Raw genomic sequence first — 17,715 nt, 5'->3', positions numbered from 1 at the left:
AGTAGAAGTCAGGGTCGTGGCGCGAGCCTCGACCCCGATCCGGTGTGGTGTCATGAGATATCCGGCTATAATAAGACAACCCATCCTGATCTGCGCATGCGCGGAACCCAATGTTTACAAACACAGAGTGTTGATATCGTCGTTTGTCCCAGGCAAGATGGCGACAAGACACCATGGCAGCTATTATGAGAAAATGGCCAAATTCAAGGATGACATGGACCCTATTATTCAGATACTACTAAATGGAGAGTATCCAAGAAACATGACGGTCAATGAGAAGAGAAATATGATGAGACAGCGGGAGAATAATTATTGAATTACAAGGGTGCAGGTTATCTCATTTATCACGTTTACTGACATACAGGGGGTGTAGGTTACCTCATTTATCATTTACTGACATACAAAGGGTGTAGGTTATCTCATTTATCACTTTCAAAAAGATAAAGAATAACTTAGGTGGGACGTTTCATGATAGGCAGTCGACAAAAGACACGGTACCGTGTCATAGCTCATCCACACTCTGTTTGTAAACAAAACCCGCGCATGCGCAGATCAGGATAGGATGTCTTATTATAGCGGCTGTCTCATGACACCACACCGGTTTTGCTGTGGGCCTGACCGCGCGGTAGGCTTCCACGATGCATCCGCATCCGGGGAGCCTGCCGTCAGTGACGGGTGCAGGGCAAAGCCTACGGGACCCCTGTAACTTGAAGGAGAAAGGGCCCCCTAGCCTCTCATTTTCTTTTGGGGAATAGCGGGATGGTGCAAAGGCTGTGCTCGCCCGCAGAACCAGGCCCGGGGTTAATCTTCGGAGGGCTCCGCGTGTGGGCTCCTGAAATGTCCGACTGCCATACGTATCAAATGAGTTCAGAAGGCTGAGGGTGGACATAGTGGCACTCTCTGAGACGAGGAGGCCTGGCAGTGGCGAGATCAGTAAGGAGGGGTACACCTTCTACTGGTCCGGCATGAGCAATAGCTTCCATGTCAAGGGGGTAGCTATGGGCATCTCCAGCCAACTGCTGCCTTTTGTGATTCCGGCTATACGGGCACGTGACACGTTACCCAGACCTGATCCTGCTCACCGGGTTGTCTCTGTAAGACAATCCTGAGTGGAGGAGGCCAAGCGGACGTCCACGGAGTTCGTGGCTTGAGCAAATCGATAGATCATGCCAGGAGGTACTCAGGAAGGGAAGGGGACCTACATGGAAACTCGCCCGAAGGGACCCTTGGTGTTGGCGTCGTAGAGTGGGCGAGGCGACGCAACCCCCCCCCAACGTATGCCCTCATTGATTAGTTGATTGATTTTCATACATATTCGGGTCAAATTATTCCCACAGCAAAAAGAGAGAGAAAGCATGTTTTACACATAAATACGAATAAATTCATTACCTAACAACAAATTAAATGTGAATTAGTGAAAAAAATCAATTATAATAAAAATTCGATTATAATAAAAAATCTGCTTTTAATAAAATCCAACCTTGATTACCAGATCATGATGTGGACTGGAAAGAAGAGTGACATGAATACAGTGGATTGGGGATGGAAACTGGAGAACAATCTGTTTGTGCCAGTTATGACGAAGAAAACATCAGAGCCAGAAAGCCTCCAACAGTGTCCACTGTAATTGTAAAACTGCCTGCTGAGCACGTTGTAGTGCAGAGGATATGGACGACCATGCACACCCGCTTGTGGACCATGTCAAATCGAAAAGTGTGAGAAACCACATAATCAACCATTAGAGGAGGAAGAGTGTGACTATGACTATTTGTTAACCTGGTTCAGATCCTTGGCATATTTCAGAAATAAATATTAAGAGATTTCCAATAACTTTTTACTAGCAATCAGTACACTATGTTAAACATGCTTACTAGGTTCCTAGATCCTCGAAACAAGGGGTCAGGCACCAGAATAACCTGTTTAGGTTGAATAATGATGGAGTCATTGACATTTTCATAGTTTGGCGGCCATATCTTGGATTTTGTAATTTTGTAATCACTTCACTATTACTTAAACATGCTAAATAGATTCCTGGTCCCCCAAAACATGGGATTAGACACTGAAATAATTTTCTAGGATGAATAATGAATGAGTAATGGGCATTTTCATATTTTGGTAGCTATATTGGTCCTAGATCTTAGATTATCTAAGTATGTAACCCCTTCACTATAATTTTGATATGCTAACTGGATTCCCAGATCCCCAGAACATGGGGTTAGGCACCAAAATTACCTGTCTCGGATAAATATCGAAATAATAACGGACGTTTTAAAGATTTGGTGGCTAACTTTGACGCCATCTTGAAAATCAGACCTTTCTCATGGTCAGACTGTGGTAGACTTTTAATATGTTATTAAACACACTTGATACTACAATAACAGTTCAGAAAACTTTTGTAGAAATTTTGGAGGTGTCAAAACATATTTTCGGCCGACTAACTGAAGTTCAGGAGACTGAGATGTAACAAGCAAAATTTTAAAAAGGTAGTTTACAAATCAGGTTATGGCTGAGAAGAGATATATCAAATATCATGTGGTAGAAACGAATGCTGCTAAAATAAACTAAAAAGGTGTTTTAAAACTGATTACCAGGGACGCCTGACAACACGTGAGAAACTTACTGAAGCTTTCTTATATACGCTGATTTAGCTTGATGACTCTTTCTGTTTTTGATGATCTGCCAGTTCTCGTACAACAAGAAAACTTTAATAACTGCCATATTTCAGAAAGTATACTACTTTTATTTATTTATTTTATTTTTTTATTTTTACGTCTTGGCCTATCGCGCCGGTAGGCTTCTTCCCGGTGGATCCTGATGGTCGGTCCAAGGCTTCTTCCCGGTGGGGCCTGATGGTCGGCCCAGCCCGTTCTGGCGCAGGCGAGTGTTTATAGTGTCGCCATCTTGCATTGGTTCATGCTGTCCTCCCGGGGCTCATCTTTAATTCTAGGATCTAGAGTCCGGGTTGATAGGTGGTCTTCTGGAGAACATGTGGGTAGTTTTAAGCCACTCGGCGGACCACCGCCTCCCCTACTACAGAAGCATTAACAACATAATTTGGACACAACGATCATAACATTGCATTATGAGAAACAACAAAAACTGAACTAGTAACAATATCACAAGAAACACCACCGACAACAGTAACAACAATCCCAACAACAAACAAAACCACAGCATGGGTAGCATCAGAAACGACAGCAGCATTACTAATGCAACTACTGCGGCTTCTTCCACCACAACTAACACCAATATCACCACTACCACCACTTCGACCACCACCATCACCGAACAGCCATCATCACCACCAATAAAGAAAAACAGTATTTATTACCTTGGAATTCGAAGGTCAAAATAATTTTCGCCACAACGCCCCCTTCCCAGAGGATCGAATGTGCCTCGACAGGACTCACTTTCCTCGGTGGGTGCCAATTTAAACTCAATTCTTAAAATATATGATCAATTGCAGCCACTCGCGCAGGAGGAAGAGGAGGAGGAGGAGGAGGAGGAAGAAGAGGAGGAGGAGGAGAAATGGAAAGACAGGCAACAGAAAGCCTATTGGCTCGTTACGAGGTTGCCTGCTCTAGAGCCGTGATCTGCCTGACAGTCACTTGGAGCCTGCAGAGCAGTTCAAAGCACTTCGGTGCGTATTTTCAATTTACTCCTGTTGTCACAAAGTAACGGTCGATGCGATTTTTGAAGGAGTTGATCGTTTCTGCACTTACTACTTGAGCAAGGAGGTTGTTCCAATGGCGTATGAGTCTGTTAGAGAAGAAACTCCTACTATAGTCGGTTCCACCAGACCTGGCGAGCCTAAGCCTTCAAGTGTGGATCCGCGGACCTGGCACCATTGCACGGGCGAAAGTACTGCGCGCTCATTGGCCAATTCTTAACTTGTTCCAACGCGCATAAAATTGACTTTATATTCCTACTAAAACCCTTTTTGAGCATTAAGGTAACAGATTACACCAATAAAAACTAATGCAACAATATCTTTATTGATATGTATGTGCCTTTTGAACTATTATAAATAAATCTGCAACGACATTCATAACAACACTAAGTCGAAGCTGCACATAAATGGACAATATCTAGCAACTGAGGCAACTGTTGAGGATATACTTTTTTTAATACTTTTTACTACTACAAAGTGCGATGGCTGCAGTCTACACAGTGTCATTCGTTAATTAAATCAAAGATTTCTTCGGATATTTTTAGGCCTGGCTTAGTCATAATGTGTAGTGATGCTACGTAGCCATAACATAAACATTGGCCTAAGGCAAGAACCTTTTCTTTTCTTTTATCGTCCGTCCTATCATTAATCCTGAAATGTTTATAAATAAATAAAGTAATAAATCTAGATTATGACGTAGGTCTGCCTGCGCAGTCCACAGAAATTCTGGTGCAGCGACCCCCCCACCGTGGGAATACCTGGCTTGCCTCCCTTTATCTTGGGTATACCACCAACAATGGGATAATTTTCTTACCGCACCGCTGCATTCTCTCAAGTAATTCAGTGTTCTTCTTGTAACTAAGTTACCAGAACTGCGTTGCATATTCTATATAAGTCTGACCAAGGACTTATACAATACAAGGATACTATTAGTCTCAGAGCATTATAGTATAAATTTTTGCTGTAAACCCAAGAATACGCATTAGTATCGATTATTACAGACATGCGAGCAGTGATTTGAATGTTTCAAGTCACTGCGTATAGAGATCCCCAAATTAAATTCTTCAAACAACCTGCAAACACTTTCCACCAATGTTGCATACAAAGTTGATATTTATGGACCGGGAGTGGATAGTTTTACACTTTTCAACATTAAAAGACATTTCTCACTTTTCAGACAATTAATTTAACAGTCAGGTCGTCTGAATAATGATGAGAGAGAGAGAGAGAGAGTGAGAGAGTGAGAGAGAGAGAGAGAGAGAGAGAGGAGAGAGAGAGAGAGAGAGAGAGAGAGAGAGAGAGAGAGAGAGAGAGAGAGACCTAAAGAAGTGTTAATAGCACAAAAACTGTGCTAGATCGGCGTCGCATGACCTCAACCCCCCCCAACAATTTATATTATGCAACTAGGGGTCTAAACTGGAAAATGCTGGAAAGTAAAGATGGTGACACTATAAACACTTGCCTGCGCCACAACGGGCTGGGGCCGACCATCAGGCCCTAGTATGAAGGCCTACCATTGCCACGAATAGACATAAAAAAAATAATAATAATGCCATGTTATAGGATTCATCATGGCTAACAAATGTTATTATACAATGTCATGTCTACAATATATATATATATATATATATATATATATATATATATATATATATATATATATATATATATATATATATATATATATATATATATATATATATATATATATATATATATATATATATATATATATATATATATATATATATATATATATATATATATATATATATATATATATATATATATATATATATATATATATATATATATATATATATATATATATATATATATATATATATATATATATATATATATATATATATATATATATATGACGTCACATGTACACAAATGGTGATGGGCGGTAAACTGGTTCACTTCACTATGTTCTCACCGCAGCGTGCTCAGTAAAGATGGTGATTTGTGCTGTATGTGGGTGTTACAGTGGCTCAACCTATATAATAAGGATAGTTTACTAAGCATTTGTTTTACTCACAATGCGCCATGCATACAATCTGGTTCCTCTCTCCATATAAAATGTGGAGGGCCATTACTTGTTCATCTTGTCATTCATTCAAAGTCAGATTTCGGGCTTTTTTGGTTGCTAGGGATATATAATCAAATTGGGCAGCTGTTGAGTTGGCAAGTGGTGTGCAGTGTTGGAATTATTTTAGAGATAAGGCACTGAGAAAAATTGCTGTCTACCATATGTCGGTGCTTGCGTTTTCTCAGGTTTCATTAACATTCATTTTCTACAACTTTTCAGGAGTAACTAATCCGCTCATCAAAATAGCTAACATAGATATATATTAATTGAAGTATTACTGTTGGATCAGGAAAATTATATCCAATAGTTAATATAAATATTGTATAAAGGGCTCAATGTATATGTAAGAATACACAAAGACTATACCAACTTCAATATTTATCTATCATCTTCTATATTTATCTATCACCTTCTTTTCCTCACCGAAACACAGGTTTCTGAAGCTACTGACAGCAATCTCTACTCTGTTCCCTCCTACTATCTCTATCCTAAATTTCAATCCAAAGCTGAATGTTGTGCCTACGTCCGCAACGACATCACTTGCTCTCGTGCCCACGACCTTGACTCTTCAGAATTTTCCACCATCTGACTAAGACTTCATTTTCATTCTATTACTAAATACATCTGTGCTGTTTATCTATCACCTAACTCTACTAACTATGTAAAATTCTTTGACTATTTTAATTCTAAAGTGGAGCACATCTTGACCCTCTCTCCCTTCGCTGAAATCTCCATCTTGGGAGATTTCAATGTTCACCACCAGATTTGGCTTTCATCCTCTTTCACTGACCAGCCTGGTGAACAAGCCTACAACTTTGCTCTCCTCAGCGATCTCGAGCAGTTTGTTCAGCACCTTACACGTATTCCCGACCGTCTTGGAGACCGGCCCAACATACTAGACCTCTTCCTTACCTCCAACCCTTCAACTTACTCTGTCAAACTGTTCTCTCCGCTGGGCTCCTCCGATCACAACCTTATTTCTGTATCCTGTCCTATCGCTCCTGTACATCCTCAGGACCCACCGAAGAGGTGATGCTTTTTGCATTTTGATTCAACTCGGTGGGACAGCCTGAGGATGTACTTTTCCGATTTCCCATGGAATGATTACTGCTTCCAGAAGAGAGACCCCTCTGTTAGTGCCCAGCGCATCACAGAGGTGATTGTCTCTGGAATGGATGCATACATTCCACGAACTTTCTCTACTCCCCATGCTAAAAAGCCTTGGTTTAATCACGCTTGTTCTCGTGCTGTCGAGGAAAGAGAGGCAGCTCACAAAAGGTACCAGAGGCTTCGAACTCCCGCTAACCATGATCTTTACATTTCCGGCCGGAATCGTGCCAAATCTGTTCTTCGACTTACCAAAAACTCCTTTATCCATAGCAAATGTCAACACTTTGCTTTCTCTAATTCTTCCAGAGACTTCTGGCACTTAGCCAAAAATATCTCCTCCAATTTCACTTCTTCCTCTTTCCCTTCTCTTCTTAACCAGCACTGCCGTCTCATTTATCTCTAAGGCTGAACTCTTCACTCAAACTTTCTGTAACAACTCCACTCTGGACGATTCTGGGAATATTCCTCCTACTTATCCCCATTCTGACTCCTTCATGCCTGTTATTAAGATTCTTAAGAATGATATTTTCTATCTCCTCTCTGGCCTCATCTTTCAGAAGGCTTATGGACCTGATGGAGTGCCTCCTATTGTCCTTAAAAACTGTGCCTCCGTGCTGACACCCTGCCTGGTGAAACTCTTTCGCCTCTGTCTATCAACATCTACCTTTCCTTTCTGCTGGAAGTACGCCTTCGTACAGCCTGTGCCTAAGAAGGGTACCGCCCTATATCTTTACTTTCCTGTCGATCTAAAGCTTTTGAATCAATCCTTAACCGGAAGATTCAAAAGCACCTTTCCACTTCTAACCTTCTATCTGATCGCCATTATGGGTTCCGCAAGAGGCGTTCTACTGGCGATCTTCTTGCTCTCTTAACTGATTCTTGGTCATCCTCTCTTAGCCGTTTCTGTGAAACTTTCTCAGTTGCGCTAGACATATCGAAATCCTTCGACAGAGTCTGGCACAAGTCTTTGCTTTTTAAACTGCCCTCTTTCGGATTCTATCCTTCTCTCTGTGCCTTTATCTCCAGTGTCCTTTCCGGCCGTTCTATCTCTGCAGTGGTAGACGGTCACTATTCTTCCCCTAAACCTATCAACAGTGGTGTTTCACAGGACTCTGTCCTATCACCCACTCTCTTCCTGTTATTCATCAATGATCTTCTTTATATAACAAACTGTCCTATCCACTCATACGCTGACGACTCCACTCTGCATTATTCAACTTCTTTCAATAGAAGACCCTCTCAACAGGAATTACATGAATCTAGACTGCATGGAGGCTGCAGAACGCTTAACCTCGCTATCATTTCCTATTGGGGTAAAAGGAACCTTGTGTCTTTCAATGCCTCGAAAACTCAATTTCTTCACCTATCAACTCGACACAATCTTCCAAACATGTATCCCCTATTCTTCGACATCACTCAGCTATCACCGTCTTCAACATTAAATATCCTCGGTCTATCCTTAGCTCAAAAATCTTAACTGGAAACTTCACATCTTCCCTCTCACTAAATCAGCTTCCTCAAGGTTGGGCGTTCTGTATATACGTGTACTCGTATATATATATATATATATATATATATATATATATATATATATATATATATATATATATATATATATATATATATATATATATATATATTAAAGCAAAGGAGTCAGTTCAAGGGCATAAAAAAAGGAAACAAATATGAAGAAAAAGTCCGCTAGTCGCTGCTCCTAAAAAGAGTTAGAGGACTGGCCGTAAGAGAGGTCAATTTCGGGAGGAGAGATGTCCTGATACCCTCCTTTTGAAAGAGTTCAAGTCGTAGGCAGGAGGAAATACAGATGAAGGACGATTGTTCCAGAGTTTACCAGCGTGAGGGATAAAAGAGTGAAGATGCTGGTTAACTCATGTGTAAGGGATTTGGACAGTAAAGGGATGAGCATGAGCAGAAAGTTGTGTGTGGTGAGGCCGCGGGAGGGGGGGAGGCATGCAGTTAGCAAGTTCAGAAGAGAAGATGGCGCCACTATAAACACTTGCCTGCGCCAATACGGGCTGGGGCCGACTACCATCCAGGCCCCTCAAGCAAGCCTACTGGCGCTATAGGCGTAGACGTAAAAAAAAAAAAAAAAGTCAGCATGAAATATCGATAAAAGATAGAAAGAGAGGCAGCATGGCGGCGAAAATTAAGAGGCAAAAGACTATGAGTAAGAGGAGGAGAGCTGATGATTTACATAGACAGATTTACATAGAAAAGCAGACCACACAGACCCCATGGTCCAGACTAGGTGGTCTGTCCTTAAACGTAAGTGAATCTACACTAATCAGATGGCTCCAAAACGTTGCTGTTCTACTCTAGTTAATACTCCGAGAGGTCAAACCGCACGCGCTCCCACTTCCGTGACCTCTCTCGCTTGCGATTCCACCCTCGTGTGCTGTACTGCACTGTACTATAGATCTTGCTGTGCTGTGTGCCGTGTGCTATTTCGCGTCGTGCTGCGTACTGCTTATTGTCAACCGAGTTAGCTGCCTGCAGAGGTGTGCTGTTTGCTGTGCGACCACGTGCTTCGCTGGACAGGATTAAGTGTTGCCCTTATTTTTACTACCTCTCTCTGCCTGTATCTACCCTCTCGTCGTAGCGCCCTGTAAAACATATATACACATATACACAAAACACAGTGTTACACTCTTTCCGCCACATTCTTTATATATTTCCAGATTCCACTCCAACACCACTCCCTACGCAGGTGTTCAGAGTTACCTGACCTGACTTGACCAGAGTATTCCCCAGAGACACTAATCCTCCAAATTTTTCCTCACCTGCGTCTCTCCCTCTCGTCCCTCGCGTTTCGTTCCTCCTCTTCTCTCGCCTCCCCTCTCCATTGCCCCCCCCCCCCCTCTCTCTCTCTCATTACTACCCCCCACTTGCCCCTCTCTGTCTCTCTTTCCTCATTCCCTATCTCGTTCCCACCCTCTCTCTCTCCCCCCCTTTCCTTCGCCCTCTTCCTCCCTCCATCCCTATCTCCCTCCTACGCCTTCCCATCTCTCTCTCTCTCTCTCTCTCTCTCTCTCTCTCTCTCTCTCTCTCTCTCTCTCTCTCTCTCTCTCTCTCTCTCTCTCTCCTCAAATTCTCACAGCAATGCATCGATGCAGCAAATAAAGCGAACAGAATGTTGGGCTTCATTAAAAGAAACTTTGTATTCAAGAATAAAGATGTAATACTCCCGCTCTACAACAGTTTAGTCAGACCCCACTTGGAATATGCTGTACAGTTTTGGTCTCCCCACCATGCAAAGGATATTGCTAAATTAGAAGGTGTTCAGCGTCGGGCAACGAAAATGATCCCTTCCTTGCGCAACAAATCCTACGAAGAAAGGCTTTCTACCCTTAACATGTTCTCTCTAGAGAAACGTCGCCTCCGAGGAAAACTGATCGAATGTTTTAAAATACTTAATGGTTTCACGAATGTAGACAGATCAACATTGTTTATGATCGATGACACTTTGCGCACGAGGAACAATGGCGTAAAACTCAGATGTAGACAAGTAAATTCAGACTGCACCAAATTTTTCTTCACCAACGTTGTAGTGCGAGAATGGAATAAGCTTCCACCGTCAGTGGTCCAGTGTAACACGATTAACTCCTTCAAAAATAAGCTCGACCGTCACTTCCTTCAACTTAATATCAACTAGAGTAGAAATGCAACGTTTTGGAGTCTTCTGATTAATGTAAAATCACTTAGGTTTAAGGACAGACCACCAAGTCTGGACCATGGGGTCTGTGTGGTCTGATTTTCTATGTAAATCTCTCTCTCTCTCTCTCTCTCTCTCTCTCTCTCTCTCTCTCTCTCTCTCTCTCTCTCTCTCTCTCTCTCTCTCTCTCTCTCTCTCTCTCACACTTATTCTCGCCTATTCACGCACGCGTCCCTCTGCCCTACGAAAAAGAAAAAGCAAAGCAAATATATAGATAAACACTACTCACTTGCTCTCTCCTCCTTACCAAGATGGCGCTAAAGAAATGTTCGCCTTGCAGGAAACTTCTCTGGTCATTTCTTCTCAGGACGATCGACCGTCTGCAAGATCTGCCTGTTGACACAGCAGATGGAAACGAGACTCCTTCAACAGGACGAAAGGCTGACGGCTGGCGAGAAGAAGATCACCGAACTAACAAGTAATGTTAATACCTTGCAGGAGTTTATCCAGGCCAACATCGTCGCCCCTCCTGCAAGTGACGCCTCATCACCCTCCTCACCTGCACTCGATGCCCAGCCACCTTCCGAAGAAGGCACGTCACAGGGGACCGGTAGAGCTGACGCTGAATGCTTCACCCCGTGGGAGGAGCCAGACCCGCCCCTAGAGCCATTTATCCTACTCATTGCTACAACAGATTTGCCATACTGGAGGAGGAGGACGAGGAACAGAGCACCTTCTTGGTCGGTGACTCTATGATTCGCCATCAGGTGGCTGAATTCTGTGGCAGAGTCCCCCGTCGTAGGCGTAACTACTGTTATCCTGGAGCTGGTGTTGACGACATCACAGCTGCACTGGACGAGGTCTCCGCTGTGGCCTCTAATGACTCACTCTTTGTTCTCCACACAGGTACAAACGACGTCACCACGACCCGGTCTGAGGAACTGCTGGACAAGTACCGTGGGCTCATCCAGCAGTATAAGTCTAACTCCCCTAATATTTTGATTTCAGGAATTCTACCACGGACATGGGATGAGGGCGACTTCTACAGTAAGGCCTTCAGCCTCAACAACCGCCTACAGACTCTCTGCGGAGAACTTGACGTCGAGTTCTTTAACGCCTGGAACCATTTCTACGGCCAGAGTAAACTTTTCCAAAGGGACGGCATACACCTGTCCCCCATCGGGGCAGCCAGATTCGGAAGGCTCCTCAACAACGCCGTACGTAACGCCCGAACAACAAAAAACGACTCTCAGCCACGTCCTTCCATCCCGCCCGTGTAAATAGACACCATACACCGCAACAGACTCGTAACATTGAACCCTCCAGTACCTCTATTACCAAGCTTCAAGATAACCTAAGAGTCCTTAGTTTCAAATTTGATGAACTGCGATGTCTTGCTCTGACAGAAAACTTTGACGTAATTGCTATAACCGAAACATTTATCGACACCACTAATATTGATTTAAGTTCTTCAACAATGATCGTGTAAACCGTAGAGGGGGTGGTGTCGCCCTTTTTGTCAAAAGCTACTTGCAACCTACTGACAAAACACCAAGAAACAGTAACGTTGAACATTTGTGCGTGCGAGTAAACATTGCAAAAGTCAATTTAAATATATCTGTCACTTACAGGCCTCCGGGGCAATCACTTGATGGCGATCTTGAAATGTACAGCGTCTTAAGGCAGTCACTTAATAACAGCGACTCACTGATACTAGGAGACTTTAACCTCCCCCATATCGACTGGGCGACACTGTCGGGTACAGAAGGTGAGTCCCATAGAATGATCGAATTTCTAGAGGAAAATTATCTAAGCCAAATGGTTTCTGAACCAACTCGACAAAATAACATACTTGACCTTGTTATAGCGACCCAAGATAACCTAGTCAGTAATGTCACGGTAGGAGAACACCTCGGTTCCTGCGATCATAAACTAGTGCGCGTTGACATTAGAGCTCAAACATCGGTGACTGAAAATAAAATTAAGGTGCCCAATTTCAAAAGAGCCAACTTCGTAGAAATCCGACGAAAACTAATTGATATGCAACTATCAGATGACGGCAATGTAGAGGACGCCTGGCTAAACTTTAAAAATCACTTACTCACTCAGCAGGACACATTTGTCCCCTTGTGCGTGAAGCGAATTAACACTAATAAAAGTCCACCTTGGTTTAATAGCGAAATTAAACACTCAGTCAAGGAGAGAAAATTGTCTTACAGGTTAAAGAAAGACCAAAGCACGCCCGAAAACATTAGACTTTACAATGATGCAAGGCGACGAGTAAAAAGATTAGTGCGTCAGGCAAAGCGTAGATATGAAGAAAATATTGCAGCTAACTGTAAAAATAATCCGAAATCCTTCTTCAGTTACATAAACAACAGAAAGGCGATCAGAAGTGGAATTGGACCTTTAACAAATAGCGACGGTGCACTAGTGACTGACAGCCAACACGTTGCAAACCTATTAAATAATTACTTTTCCTCGGTGTTTAATAATAACAGTCCTCCCACCACCACCACCAACACCAGTACTAATGTAAATCCCGAGCATGCATTGTCTAACTTTGAAATAAAACCCGATGAAGTCCTTAAAGCCCTCAAATCACTTAAAACAAATAAAAGTCCTGGAACTGATAAAGTATATCCAACTCTGCTGAAAGAAACAAAGAGCGAAATACTCTCCTCCCTCACAACCGTATTCAATATGTTCTTGCGACAAGGCATTGTCCCTTCAGATTGGAAAAAGGCTAACGTGACACCGATTTTTAAGAAAGGAGACAAAAAAGTACCAGGTAATTACAGGCCCATTAGTCTAACTTCGGTTGTAGGTAAGCTACTTGAGGGCATAATTAGAGACAAAATTGTGAGTTACCTTGAAAGCCACTCATTAATTGGGGACTCACAACATGGCTTCCGAAACAAAAGATCCTGCCTATCAAATCTATTAACCTTTTATAACGACCTCTTCACTGTTTATGACATACCAAATCACTGGACGTAGTCTATCTTGATTTCCAGAAAGCGTTTGATAAAGTCCCGCATCATAAATTACTTTACAAATTAAAGCAAATAGGTATTAACGGTCAGGTAAATCAATGGATCGCGAATTGGTTGAGCAACAGACAACAAAGAGTAGTGATTGACGGATTTAACTCAGAGTGGGCGCCGGTCACTAGTGGCGTCCCTCAGGGCTCGGTTCTTGGCCCAGTGCTCTTCATTATTTACATCAACGACGTGGATGTTGGACTCAATAACCGCATTAGTAAATTTGCAGACGACACAAAGACTGGTAACTCTGTTCTCACTGACGAAGACAGGCAAAGCCTCCAAGAGGATTTGCACAAAATTTCAGCTTGGTCGGATAGATGGGAGATGCCTTTTAACGTAGACAAGTGCCAGGTCCTTCAAGTTGGAACGAGGAATAAGAAGTTTGATTACGAAATGCGCGGCATTAAACTCAAAAGCGTTCAATGCGTCAAAGACTTGGGGGTCAAAATCGCGTCAAACCTCAAATTCTCACAGCAATGCATCGATGCAGCAAATAAAGGGAACAGAATGTTGGGCTTCATTAAAAGAAACTTTTTATTTAAGAATAAAGATGTAATACTCCCGCTCTACAACAGTTTAGTCAGACCCCACTTGGAATATGCGGTACAGTTTTGGTCTCCCCACCATGCAAAGGATATTGCTAAATTAGAAGATGTTCAGCGTCGGGCAACGAAAATTATCCCTTCCTTGCGCAACAAATCCTACGAAGAAAGGCTTTCTACCCTTAACATGTTCTCTCTTGAGAAACGTCGCCTCCGAGGAAAACTGATCGAATGTTTTAAAATACTTAATGATTTCACGAATGTAGACAGATCAACATTGTTTATGATCGATGACACTTTGCGCACGAGGAACAATGGCGTAAAACTCAGATGTAGACAAGTAAATTCAGACTGCACCAAATTTTTCTTCACCAACGTTGTAGTGCGAGAATGGAATAAGCTCCCATCATCAGTGGTCCAGTGTAACACGATTGACTCCTTCAAAAATAAGCTCGACCGTCACTTCCTTCAACTTAATATCAACTAGAGTAGAAATGCAACGTTTTGGAGTCTTCTGATTAATGTAAAATCACTTAGGTTTAAGGACAGACCACCAAGTCTGGACCATGGGGTCTGTGTGGTCTGATTTTCTATGTAAATCTATGTAAATCATACTTATTATCTCCTCTACTGCTGATACTGCCTTAATTACTTTCATAGGCCTGTCTTTTCCTTCTTCATACTCCCGCAGTCTCATCACATCATCCACTTCCTCCACCAGTCGCCCTGTCTCGTTATTTAGACTTTCTAGTATATCATTAAATTTTTTTCCATTTCTCTCCTTTCTCTTTGCATTCTTATTGGAATCTTTTCCCCTCACTCCCGTTATTATTACACTTTTTTTTTTCTTTTCAACCATTTCTCTTACTAGGTTTTCTATTTTTTTTATTATTTGGACAATTTCTTTTTCTCTTTCAGCCTTTCTATCCTGCTCTTGTTGCATCATTTCCTTAAAATCACTCTTTACCTTATCATTTTTTTTAATTATTCATTTTCACATTCATCATTGTCCTTACGCCTTCTTCCACTCCCTTCATTCTTTTAGATAGCTCTTGATTTACTACTTCCTCCATTTTCTCTTCTGTCACTTTCACTGCACTTTACGCCAGTATTTTCTTTCCTCCAATTCCTTAGTTCTACATTGATTACATTTTTTTATTCTTTCCTCTATGTCCCCCATTCTTTTTGTTATTTCCTCTTTTACAATGACTCGTCCTTTCTCCTATGTCTTGATTACTACCCTGAGATGTTTTCATCACTTCACATTCCTTTCTTATGTCATTTACCTCAGATCTTCTTTCTATATCTTTCCTTAATTCTCCGATAACTTCAGTCAGCTTCATGATCTCACCTCTCATGGCTTTCACCTCACTTTTTGTCCCCTCCTCCTCTTCCTCCAGTATCCTGAGTCTCCTCCATGTTCTAGGTACCTCCCGTCCCCCAGGAGTAAATCCCTGATATCCATAATCCTCATAAACCTCCTTGTCTTCGGTGAGCTTCGGTGGGGGTTTGTTTGCATGGAATGGACTCCATTTTCTTGACTCTGATTCGGCATTTTTCACTTTTGGACGATATTCTAAGTCCTTTTTTTCCATTTTTTTTCCATTGGGAGACAGGACCTATCCTATCCCCCCAGGTTCCGCCCCTACAACATAGGTAGAGAAATCACGTCTCCTGGTCCTTTTGAGCAGACGATCGGTGAGCAGCTGGGACGTGATGTTTACCGCCCGGTGGTCGGCGAGTGTGTGTGTGTGTGTGTGAGTGTGTGTGAGTGCATGTCCTTGGATGTGGCAATGCCAGCTAGGGGGGTTATGAGTGAGCAGAGTGACCCTCCTAGACAGAGAGAGAAAAAGGTTTGCACACCAAACCTGTGTTTCTATTACATTATGTATCATTTTCATTTTAATCAATTAACCTTCCATCCTATCCTATAAACTTCCCCGAGTTATCCACCTTTCCTTACTCCTACCACACTTTTCTGTTTCACCCTTCATACCCACAACATCAACCAAATGAACTCTCTTTCTCACTATATCACCCAGTCACCATCCTCATTATCTCTCACCTCATTTAAAACACCTTTACCCCCATCACATTCCCAGAACCTTCCCATATTTTATCACATCACCTTCCCAATCTCAGTCCTATGCCTTGCCCTTCTCTTACACCCTCATACCTCGGCCTCCCATCGACAGCCTCATCATTGTGCATCACCAGGCCTCAAAAGGTGGGGTGAAGGTGGAGGAGGAGGAAGGAGGAGAAAGCTCCCCTCAAGGAATGAAAGGAATTATTACCATTCAAATAAGATTGATACAAGTTTCATGACAAGGCCAAGTATAAGAAAGGTTAAACCAGAACAGATAGAAGATCCTGAACGAGAAGAAAAATAAAGTAGTGGAAGGTAATGAGCATCAAGTAACAGTAATTATAATCCACCCTGCATTGCTAGTGTTAGCATCGTTAATATCTCCACTAACTATACAATATAAAACAACTGCAGTAATCTTGTCTACACTCTATTCCTTTCATCATTCTATCAGTTCCTCTCCTCTCCTCCAGACCTTCCTGCTGTTTGCTGTGCTGGTGGAGAGGGGGTGACATCAGTGTTTACCTTACTCCTCCCCGTCCTGTACAGCCCTTCGTCCTAGTAGAGGCAAGGGCGCTCCCTTGTCCTGCCACCCCGCCCCAGCCCCTGCCCTGGGAGCTGTATGCCCCCCCTTGGGTGGTGTTTCAGGTGAGTGGGTAATGTTTAGCTCTGTTTGGATCCGTATGAGTAGAGTGCCATCTCTCACTGACTTTATTTGCTTATCTCTTCATATCTTTTCTCTCTATTTGTTTCTTACAGTCACCATGGCCACACACGCAGACAATTGGCATTATGATTATCATTTGTGAACTGTTATCAGTCACTAGTGATTGCCATAAAGGCTTCGTGGGGGGACAGACAGCGGTGCACTATTCGTGTGTGGGTGGGGTTGAAGAGAATTCCCAGACTATGTCAGTTCCCTGCCTAGGCTAATAATTGTCATTGAAAAAGATGACTTCCTGATGGAGAAGTTATAAAGAATACTCTGTACTATAAGAAATTAGTAGCAAAGACTATATATTCAATATATTTGCCAGATAGAGATACAAATCGGGTAGGCGGTGGCTGAGTGGTTAGCGTGCGGGCCCTGCATTCACCGCGTGCTGGACGACGCGGGGTCGAATCCCCACGCCAAGACCAAGAGAATAGACCAGGTCTTTTCACGCGCTGGTTTTGACGTCATCAGCAGTATGATAAGAGAGAAGGCGAAGAATAATAAGGAAACGAGAGGTATTTCATGGGATACTGAAACATTTAAGTTTTCATGTGTGTGTGTGTGTGTGTGTGTGTGTGTGTGTGTGTGTGTGTGTGTGTCTCTCTCTCTCTCTCTCTCTCTCTCTCTCTCTCTCTCTCTCTCTCTCTCTCTCTCTCTCTCTCTCTCTCTCTCTCTCTCTCTCTCTCTCTCTCTCTCTCTCTCTCTCTCTCTCTCTCTCTCTCTCTCTCTCTCTCTCTCTCTCTCTCTCTCTCTCTCTCTCTCTCTCTCTCTCTCTCTCTC

Source organism: Eriocheir sinensis, unplaced genomic scaffold (assembly GCF_024679095.1).
Source record: "Eriocheir sinensis breed Jianghai 21 unplaced genomic scaffold, ASM2467909v1 Scaffold1212, whole genome shotgun sequence".
Classification (NCBI taxonomy): domain Eukaryota; kingdom Metazoa; phylum Arthropoda; class Malacostraca; order Decapoda; family Varunidae; genus Eriocheir; species Eriocheir sinensis.
Note: the sequence above shows the minus strand (reverse complement) of the source record.